Source organism: Ixodes scapularis, unplaced genomic scaffold (assembly GCF_016920785.2).
Source record: "Ixodes scapularis isolate PalLabHiFi unplaced genomic scaffold, ASM1692078v2 PGA_scaffold9__187_contigs__length_104089568, whole genome shotgun sequence".
In the NCBI taxonomy this organism is placed as follows: Eukaryota; Metazoa; Arthropoda; class Arachnida; order Ixodida; family Ixodidae; genus Ixodes; species Ixodes scapularis.
Window position 1 is genome coordinate 3,709,762 of NW_024609884.1, and position 9,931 is coordinate 3,719,692.

General features: G+C 51.0%; 1 pseudogene; it reads left to right on the plus strand.

Moving 5' to 3' along the window:
- Positions 1–7,923: 7,923 nt before the first annotated feature.
- On the plus strand, positions 7,924–9,684 carry LOC120849096 (annotated as a pseudogene).
- Positions 9,685–9,931: the final 247 nt, after the last annotated feature.

Sequence of the window (9,931 nt, forward strand, 5' to 3'; positions counted from 1 at the left end):
TCGATAATTGCCGTGGCTGTAGACCAGGGGTGGCGTGGCTGACCCGGCCTAAGAGCCGCAAGCAAACCCACGAAACTTCCAAGAGCCACGGGGGCGGGGGGGAGAAGCAAACTTTTTCGAGAGCAATAAACGAAACTCGAACTACTTTCAATCTCTCCGAGTCAAAAACAGCCCAACTGTAAGTTACAAAGCACAAGACTACCGAACCGGAATCTGTCTTTCGATTTAAAACGCCTTCCATTTCTCTTTTTGGGGAAGTGCTCGTGTGACAGGGGGGGGGGGGGGGGGGGGGGGGGGGGGCGAGATAGGGGTAGGTAGAGAAGGGAGCCACGAGGCCACATTTTAACACGCGAAGAGCCGGAGCTTGGCTACCCGTGCTGTAGACTATCACGGAGGAGAACCAAGTCTCTAATATAGCGTTGTTGTAATGCCTGTTCGGTGGCCTGAAGCGACCCGAGTACTGTCAGGTACTCGGGTCTAGCGTTGCCAAAAGCTGTCCATGACTTCTTGTCTCAGCTTCCACAGCTACTGTACAAACTCAGCTTTAATGTAATTTATGTCTGCAACTATCGACGCTAGTCTATTGCCTATCTATTGTTGGCTATCGACGCTAGTCTATTGCCAACCAGGAAACACGCCGGGGTTAAATGCTGAGGTTCTTGACGCTTATTGTAGCTGAACGTCAGTGATGTTGAATTAATCGCCTCCTAGATCTCACTAAGTAAAGTTCTCAGCTCTTCCACGGTCAGGAGTCTTCTGCTCATATCCTTCTTCAGTGAGGTCTTGACGGATCGCACGAGACGTTCATAGAACCCGCTCCACCATGGGGCACACTCCACAATAAACTTCCATTGAACTCTGTTGTTTCTGAAGTGATCCTTGAGTTCTTCGCGGCGAAGCCCGTTCTAAAGTCATTTAAGTTTTTTGTTGCACCTTTTAAAGGCCAAAGCATTGTGTGCATCAATTACTCGTAGAAGACCTCTCCGGAACGTAAACCTTCCGAATGCCTGTATGAATGTCTCTGTTGCCAGGTTGCGCACTATATCCAGATGTATTGTCCTTGTCACAGCACAGGTGAATAAGGATACATAGACCATGTTGGTTGCCGTCCCCACTGAAACCCAAACGGGTACAAAAAAGTATATTCCGATAATCTTAAATGCGTCCGCCTTCGTAACATGGTCTGAAGGAAGGGGCGCGGTTACCTCAGACAACGGCCGTACATGTAGTCGTCGACATGGTAGGCATTTTGCTATTTCCTTCTTGACCAGCTGTCGAGCACGTAGAATTCAAAACCGTTCCCTCAGTTGCACCAGAGTATTGCTTACTCCGGCATGAAGTAATTGCCGGTGAGCTTGGTTGAAATATACTGAAGATTTTTTTTTTCTTTCTTTTAGGCAGCACAACTGGATGCTGCTCATCATAAGATTTTCCTGAAAACTGAGAGGAACAATTTTGGGTGCGGACGCCACTGGGAGTGCTTTGTCCTCTCGGAGGCCCTGCAGCTCCTCAGCGAAAGAACTATATGTTGTAGTACTTGTCGTATCAAGTGTTTTTCAGCCCTGTTCAGTTCTTCTACGGTCATTGGTCCTGTCTCTGTCCTTGCTGGTTTCACCCTGTTTATAAAGCGAAGCATCCATGATGTTGTTCGTAGCAGTCAAAGTGCCAAACTGAATCTCTCAATTTCCGGCGTCATCGTTGTGTTAGAAGTAGCTGACAAAAATGTCACCCTTTCCTCTACTGTCAATTCCAAAGGGAGGTCTTGAGGCCAAGTGTGTTCATGCGACATTTTTTTTAGCTGCACGTTACACGTTTGTTTATTTGCTTTCGCGGCGTTGGTAATAGAGAGTTTTAGAATAACGAACGCAATTTTAGCGCACGCTAGCGCTAAATTTCGCGCTTGTATTAGCGCACGCGACGCGAGAGAGTTTTAGAATAGCGTTTCTCCGTCGCGACGCAAAAGTCCAAGCATCTCGCGCTTGCGACGCTACCAAGATAGTCGCAATTTTTATTTCACACACGAAATGCTGTAACTTTAGAAAAAAAAAAAACAGGTTTTTTGGTCCAGAGTACCATTTTAGATTTGTTTCAACATGAGAATGCGACGCGAGCGGTTGACCGGTCGCGTCTCGTGTACTGACCTTCTCACATCGTACCTTCGCCGACAAATGTTCGCGCGTCACAAGCATCAAGTTGCCGGTGATCGTTGCCAAACCGATGTCGTCCCGTATTGAAAATCGCAGTCGCAAGGACGCCGCCGACGTCGTACTCACGACGCCGCCAAAGCAGCCACTGACATAATCCTGGAAGCCGCCATTTTTTTTAACTCTCTTGGCTTTAGCCAACTTCTCATCACGAATCCTCCTTGGAGAAGCGCAAAGACTCTTTGCGTACGCAAGCTATTTCCGAGAAATAGCGCACGCTAAAATTGCGCACGCAAAGCGCAAAACCTGGTTTGCGTTCGGAGAATACGCGCGCTATTTCTCGGAAATAGCGTGCGTACGCAAAGAGTCTTTGCGCTTCTCCAAGGAGGATTCGTGATGGGAAGTTGGCTAAAGCCAAGACAAGCACAGTTGAAAAAAATGGCGGCTTCCAGGATTATGTCGGCGGCTGTTTTGGCGGCGTCGTGAGTGCGACGTCGGCGGCATCCTCGCGACTGCAATTTTCAATACGGGACGACATTGTACTCAGTTTGGCAGTGATCACCGGCAACCTGATGCTTGCGACGCGCGAACATTTCACGGCGAAGGAACGGTGTGCGAAGGTCAGTACACGAGACCTCTCTTGCCGAGGCGACGCAAGCGGACACGACCGGTCAACCACTCGCGTCGTGTTCTCATGTTTAAACAAATTAAAATGCTACTCTGGACCAAAAAACTCGTTTTCTTTTAAAGTTACATCATTTCGTGTGTGAAATAAAAATTTGACTATCTTGGTGGCGTCGCAAGCGCGAGATGCTTGGGCTTTTGCGTCGCGGCGGAGAAACGCTATTCTAAAACTCTCTCGCGTCGCGTGCGCTAATTAATACAGGCGCTAAATTTAGCGCTAGCGTGCGCTAAAATTGCGTACGTTATTCTAAAACTCCCTATTTTAAAAGTTCCTAGTCACTGAAAACAAAACAGAGGAAAGGAATAACGTAGTCCAGCTGACACTGTCGAAATGAGTAAGAAAAATAGTAATTGACTTGCAGAAAACGGTTACCCCAGAAAAAAGTAATTGAAGCGTTAAAAAGTTACAATAAAATGTAATTCATTGAAAGTAATCAGTTCCTCGTAACTCGTTACGTACCAGTCTGCATTACCGTATATTGACACATGCGTCTGCGACGTCTACAGACGTTGCAGACACAAGTGACGCGGTCTATAGACGTTGCAGACCGTGTCTCTTCAACGTCTACAACGCCCCCGATGTTCCCCCTTTTCCCAGAACACGCATTGAAACATTCTTGATGATGAATGGGACAGTGTTGTAAAAGCCCCCCCCAATAACGGTGAAATGTTTGATAGGCGCCCACTTCTGTATCAAGCATATGACATTATACAGAAGTGATATACACTCTTGTGATGCGAAACTATCGAAAAAATTGACTATCGATACGATCGATCGTGCTACCGATAGTTTACTCTTGATAGTACCATAGATAGTATTATCGATAGTTGGCTTTTGGTCGAAAATCGATACTATCGAAAGGCAGCTCTCAGGAAACTCTCGAGTGTTACGAAAGTGAAACCACAAGCCAAAAAAAAAAAGGGAATGACGACGGATATGTATTGGCAGACGACGCTTGGTTTTGGGGGAAAAAAGAACACATGGAATTGAAAGGAAACAATACATGGAGTTGCATTCTTATACAATGCATTTAGAGGTAAAACTGAAATGGCATTTTGCTAGTTTTTCGTTGCGAACATATCTTGTATATTCATCGCGCTCAGATATCAGGCCTCACACTTGAGTATTTCAGCCTTTATAAAACTATAAAGTATATGCAGCACTTTTCTTTTCTTTTGGAGCTAGGGAAAACACTCGCTGAAGACATTTTGCATCAGGGTTTTCACAAATATGTTTCACGTTTGCGTTTACTTTATTTTTTTCAATTTTCACATATCACTTTTCGTAGCCTTGGTCACCGACAGGTGAAAATGAGCACTCTGCCGGGGATCATAACGTTTTTAGACCGCACCTCTTAGGCGCCCGTTTCCGGCTTGAGCGGCGTCGGCGTCGCTATCGCCGTCGCCGTCGGCGTAATCGTAACGCGTCGGCGTGACGCGTCGGCGTGACGCGTCGGCGTCGCCGTCGCCGTAACTGCGCGGTGCATTATGGGAAACGTCCCATACTGCACCGCGGTGACGCTCGCGTTGCATTATGAGACGTTTCCCTAATGCGACGCCATAATTATGGGGGAGGGGGAGAGGGAGGGGAATACTGTCCCCGCCGTACCCTCCCCTCCTCCTTCAGAGCTGCTCTCTAATTCGGCATTACATGGAGTTGTAAGCGTCTTTCATTTTTTTATTGCTTTTTTTTCCTGCTGATGACCATTGATAGCGAATTCCCGAAAATCGGGAATCACCTGTTGACAAAAGCAGTTAGGCTTGTATGCCACTTTTGTTCGGTTCGATTTTGGCATAGCTTAATAACGGTGGCTGGGAAACTATTTACCTCCAGGTATAAAATACAACTCCAAAATATAGAAGCCCTCACGTAATCTATAAATAAATATTTTTGGATAAAAAAATGTAACATAGTTTGTTGCTGTTAAGAATGGAACCTTCGACGACCTTCTTCCGAGTTTCAATGCTGCGGAAACGAGTCAAGACGAGTCCGGGACCGTCGCCCGCTTGTCGGGGCCTGCGCGAAACGAGTCCCGACGAGTCCGGGACCGTCGCCTGCGTGACGGGGCCTGCGGCAACAAGTCTCAACGCGCCCGTGACGTTAGCGGGACGTGTGTGTGTGCGTGGTGGTTGGTGCGCTCGGGAAAGGGAGAGAGGCATGGCCTAACTGCGGAGAACTTTGGCTACGTCGCACTGGACGGCGGACTTTGCTGCATCGCACTTGACGGCGGGTTGCTGCATCGCACTGGCTGCCCTGGCGGGGAGTGAGGGAGAAACGGACCCTATATAAGGCGGAGCGCAAGGCGGGAGGCACTCACTTGATCGAATGACGTTTTAGCGAACGCCCACGTTTCATCGAACGACACTTTAGCGAATAGTCAGACGCCGCGAAGCGGCGTTTTCGGGTGGGCCAAGTGAGTTCATATTTTTGTAATGAGTTGCCGTAGACTGTCGCCGCGAAGCGGCGTAAAGCGCAGCGCGACGGATGGGTTAACGCGGGCCCCAGTTATTCGCTAAAACGACCATTCGCTCAAATGTCGCCTTTCGCTAAAATGTCATTCGCTCTTCTGATATGGACCCGCGCAAGGCTGCTCCGTTGTTCTCTCGGATTTGACGACTGTATCGCTACCATGTAATTAAACCGTTCGTTACGTTACCAAGTCTCCCACCTCCACTGAACCCCTGGGTTCTTCACTTCGGGGAATGGACGTCGTCTCGAGCCAGGAAGCTTCCGGACGTGCGGCTCAAACCCCGCCTCGAACAACTGGTTGGCAGCGGTTGGGATCGGACCATGGGACATCGTGCTACATCTGTGGGTGAGCGTTTGGACTTTGCTTTGAGATTCGCCAGGCTTCAGATTATGGGTAATTAATTTTGAACTGCTGGGAATCCTTAGTGTTTGACTCGTGCGCTAGGTTTTTGTACAACCTCGAGACAAGTTTTAGAACAAAGCCAAAGCTAAGAAGCAGCGATCATGGATCTAATGAGGTTACTGAGAACAGATTTACTCTGTTTATGTGAAGAATTGGGTGTGGAGGTGGAGCAAAAGATGAAGAAATCTGAGATCAGTAAAGCAATTTCAGAGAGTGCGGAAGCAGAGGATATTAAAATTGCGTGGGAATTACTTCAGAACGCTAAAAGTGAGGCTGCAGCAAGAGAGGAACGAGCGCAGGCTGCAGCGAAAGAGGAATGAGAACAGGAGCAGGCTGCAGCAAGAGAGGAACGAGCGCAGGCTGCAGCGAAAGAGGAACGAGAACAGGAGCAGGCTGCAGCAAGAGAGGAACGAGCGCAGGCTGCAGCGAAAGAGGAACGAGAACAGGAGCAGGCTGCAGCAAGAGAGGAACGAGCGCAGGCTGCAGCGAAAGAGGAACGAGAACAGGAGCAGGCTGCAGCAAGAGAGGAACGAGCGCAGGCTGCAGCGAAAGAGGAACGAGAACAGGAGCAGGCTGCAGCAAGAGAGGAACGAGCGCAGGCTGCAGCGAAAGAGGAACAAGAACAGGAGCAGGCTGCAGCAAGAGAGGAACGAGCGCAGGCTGCAGCGAAAGAGGAACGAGAACAGGAGCAGGCTGCAGCAAGAGAGGAACGAGCGCAGGCTGCAGCGAGAGAGGAACGAGCGCAGGCTGCAGCGAAAGAGGAACGAGAACAGGAGCAGGCTGCAGCAAGAGAGGAACGAGCGCAGGCTGCAGCGAAAGAGGAACGAGAACAGGAGCAGGCTGCAGCAAGAGAGGAACGAGCGCAGGCTGCAGCGAAAGAGGAACGAGAACAGGAGCAGGCTGCAGCAAGAGAGGAACGAGCGCAGGCTGCAGCGAAAGAGGAACGAGAACAGGAGCAGGCTGCAGCAAGAGAGGAACGAGCGCAGGCTGCAGCGAAAGAGGAACGAGAACAGGAGCAGGCTGCAGCGAAAGAGGAACGAGAACAGGAGCAGGCTGCAGCAAGAGAGGAACGAGCGCAGGCTGCAGCGAAAGAGGAACGAGAACAGGAGCAGGCTGCAGCAAGAGAGGAACGAGCGCAGGCTGCAGCGAAAGAGGAACGAGAACAGGAGCAGGCTGCAGCAAGAGAGGAACGAGCGCAGGCTGCAGCGAAAGAGGAACGAGAACAGGAGCAGGCTGCAGCAAGAGAGGAACGAGCGCAGGCTGCAGCGAAAGAGGAACGAGAACAGGAGCAGGCTGCAGCGAAAGAGGAACGAGAACAGGAGCAGGCTGCAGCAAGAGAGGAACGAGCGCAGGCTGCAGCGAAAGAGGAACGAGAACAGGAGCAGGCTGCAGCAAGAGAGGAACGAGCGCAGGCTGCAGCGAAAGAGGAACGAGAACAGGAGCAGGCTGCAGCAAGAGAGGAACGAGCGCAGGCTGCAGCGAAAGAGGAACGAGAACAGGAGCAGGCTGCAGCAAGAGAGGAACGAGCGCAGGCTGCAGCGAAAGAGGAACGAGAACAGGAGCAGGCTGCAGCAAGAGAGGAACGAGCGCAGGCTGCAGCGAAAGAGGAACAAGAACAGGAGCAGGCTGCAGCAAGAGAGGAACGAGCGCAGGCTGCAGCGAAAGAGGAACGAGAACAGGAGCAGGCTGCAGCAAGAGAGGAACGAGCGCAGGCTGCAGCGAGAGAGGAACGAGCGCAGGCTGCAGCGAAAGAGGAACGAGAACAGGAGCAGGCTGCAGCAAGAGAGGAACGAGCGCAGGCTGCAGCGAAAGAGGAACGAGAACAGGAGCAGGCTGCAGCAAGAGAGGAACGAGCGCAGGCTGCAGCGAAAGAGGAACGAGAACAGGAGCAGGCTGCAGCAAGAGAGGAACGAGCGCAGGCTGCAGCGAAAGAGGAACGAGAACAGGAGCAGGCTGCAGCAAGAGAGGAACGAGCGCAGGCTGCAGCGAAAGAGGAACGAGAACAGGAGCAGGCTGCAGCGAAAGAGGAACGAGAACAGGAGCAGGCTGCAGCAAGAGAGGAACGAGCGCAGGCTGCAGCGAAAGAGGAACGAGAACAGGAGCAGGCTGCAGCAAGAGAGGAACGAGCGCAGGCTGCAGCGAAAGAGGAACGAGAACAGGAGCAGGCTGCAGCAAGAGAGGAACGAGCGCAGGCTGCAGCGGCAGAGGAACGAGCGCTAAAAAGGCTAGAGCTCGAAATTGAACAACAGCGATTAAACTCGCAGAACAGTAGAGTTGGGGCTCCGGTACGAGCAAGTGAGGCCGAGTCGTATCAAATGAAGAAGCTCCTGCAGCCGTTTAAAGTTGGGGAAGACGTGGGCCTGTTCTTAGTTAACTTTGAGAGGACATGTGAGAAGTTGAGCTTCGCCCCAGAAACGTGGCCGCAACGGCTTTTGACTTTGTTGCCCTGTGAGGCTGCAGAGGTTGTCGCGCGCCTTAGTACTAGAGACGCGGACGACTACGACAAGGTGAAGTCGAGCCTTTTGAAGCGGTATCGCCTTTCTGCCGAGGCGTTCCGTCAAAGGTTTAGAAACGCATCCAAAAAGAGCAGCGAGGGCTACTCGGAATTCGCGTACGGGCTTAAAACCAACTTGATAGAATGGTTGAAGAGCGAGGAAGTGTACGAAAGCCGAGACAAGGTAGTCGAGTGTGTGTGCCTCGAACAGTTCTTTCGTAGCATTCCGCAGTCAGTCAAGCTCTGGGTGCAGGACAGGGTAGGAGTCGACTCTGTCGAAAGGGCCGCTGAGCTAGCCGAAGAGTACGCAACGCGTAGAAAGCTGAGCGGAGAGGAAAGCGAACCCGGCCGGAGCGATCAGCGCAAGACCTTCCAACAGGGAAACGGCTCGCGAGAAAAAAGGCCCGAGAAGCCAGAAACAGAAAAAAAGGTCCCAGAAAAGAGCGGAGATCCCTCGAACGGAGATCCCTCGAACGGAGACGAGGCACGGAAAAGCCAAAAAGGGCAGTTCGAGGCAAGGAAGCCGTTCCTGTGCTACAACTGTCAGGAGCCGGGACACACAGCCGCCAGGTGTAACAAACCGCGGGTTGTGTTCTCGTACGTGAGCGGTAGTGACAGGGACCTGGAGCTTCTTCGTCCCTATCTTCACGAGCTCCAGGTAAACGGAAAGCCGTGCAGGGTGCTTCGGGACAGTGCAGCGACGATGGACGTTGTTCATCCGTCGTATGTAACGACATCCGACTTTACTGGAAAGGTAGTTTGGATCAAGCAGCTGCTCGAGAAGCACAGTGTCTGTCTGCCTATGGCGAGAGTAAGGATAACTGGCCCGTTCGGAGAGCTAGTGACAGAGGCGGCTGTCTCGCAAACAGTCCCGTTGGAGTATCCCTATTTGTTTTCTAACCGGTCAGATTTCCTGCTGCGCGAAAGGGGTCAACAACTGGGAGAAGGACTCGTTCAGTCGTGTACGAGGTCCAAATCGCGTCAGCTCGCCCCTTTGTTGACGAGTGATCCAGAGCGAAAGGCAGCTGACGGGGAGCAAGCACTCCCAGAGTTGGAGGCAGAGAAACGGGATGAGGGGGTCCGGGTTGTAGAACAGCCCGACCTCATAGCACTAGAAAGCTTACGCCGTCCCAACGCGCCGGCGAAAAAGGCGGAAAAAGACGGGATCATTAAAGGATCTCTCGTAGCTCCGGTGTCACATGACTTTGGTCCTTTGTTACGAGTAGACAGAGTGTCTTTGACAGTCGAGCAGAAGAGCGACCCTAGTGTGTCAGGGTTTCGCGGTACAGCTCAGGCGATTGCTAGGACCAATGTGACGGGGCATGAAAAAGGCGGATTGTTTTATCGGCGCTATAAGGACCGCATTTTCACGTCTAGAAATCACGTGAAAATCGATCACTATGACTTCAGCGTAAGAAAGAGGAAAGGCAAATTTAACAGCAATGCCGATGGATTGAGCAGATTTTTCTGATATCACCAAAAAGAGTAGGGATGATCTCAGAGGTTTTCGTCATCCACGGGAATGAGGATCTAAGTGGGGGCACTTCGTTAAAACCCCAAAATGACCTCACAAATTGCGAAGAGTTTTTGTCTTTTTGTATTTTGTTCATAGTGACCTCTTTGGAAAAATGAGTTTTGCTTTGGCGACAGCGGGTCTCGATACCCGAAATTGTCCTAAGGTTTTAAATTGCATTGTTTTGGCAAATTTTGGTAATCCGTAATCCAGTCTGGCGGGT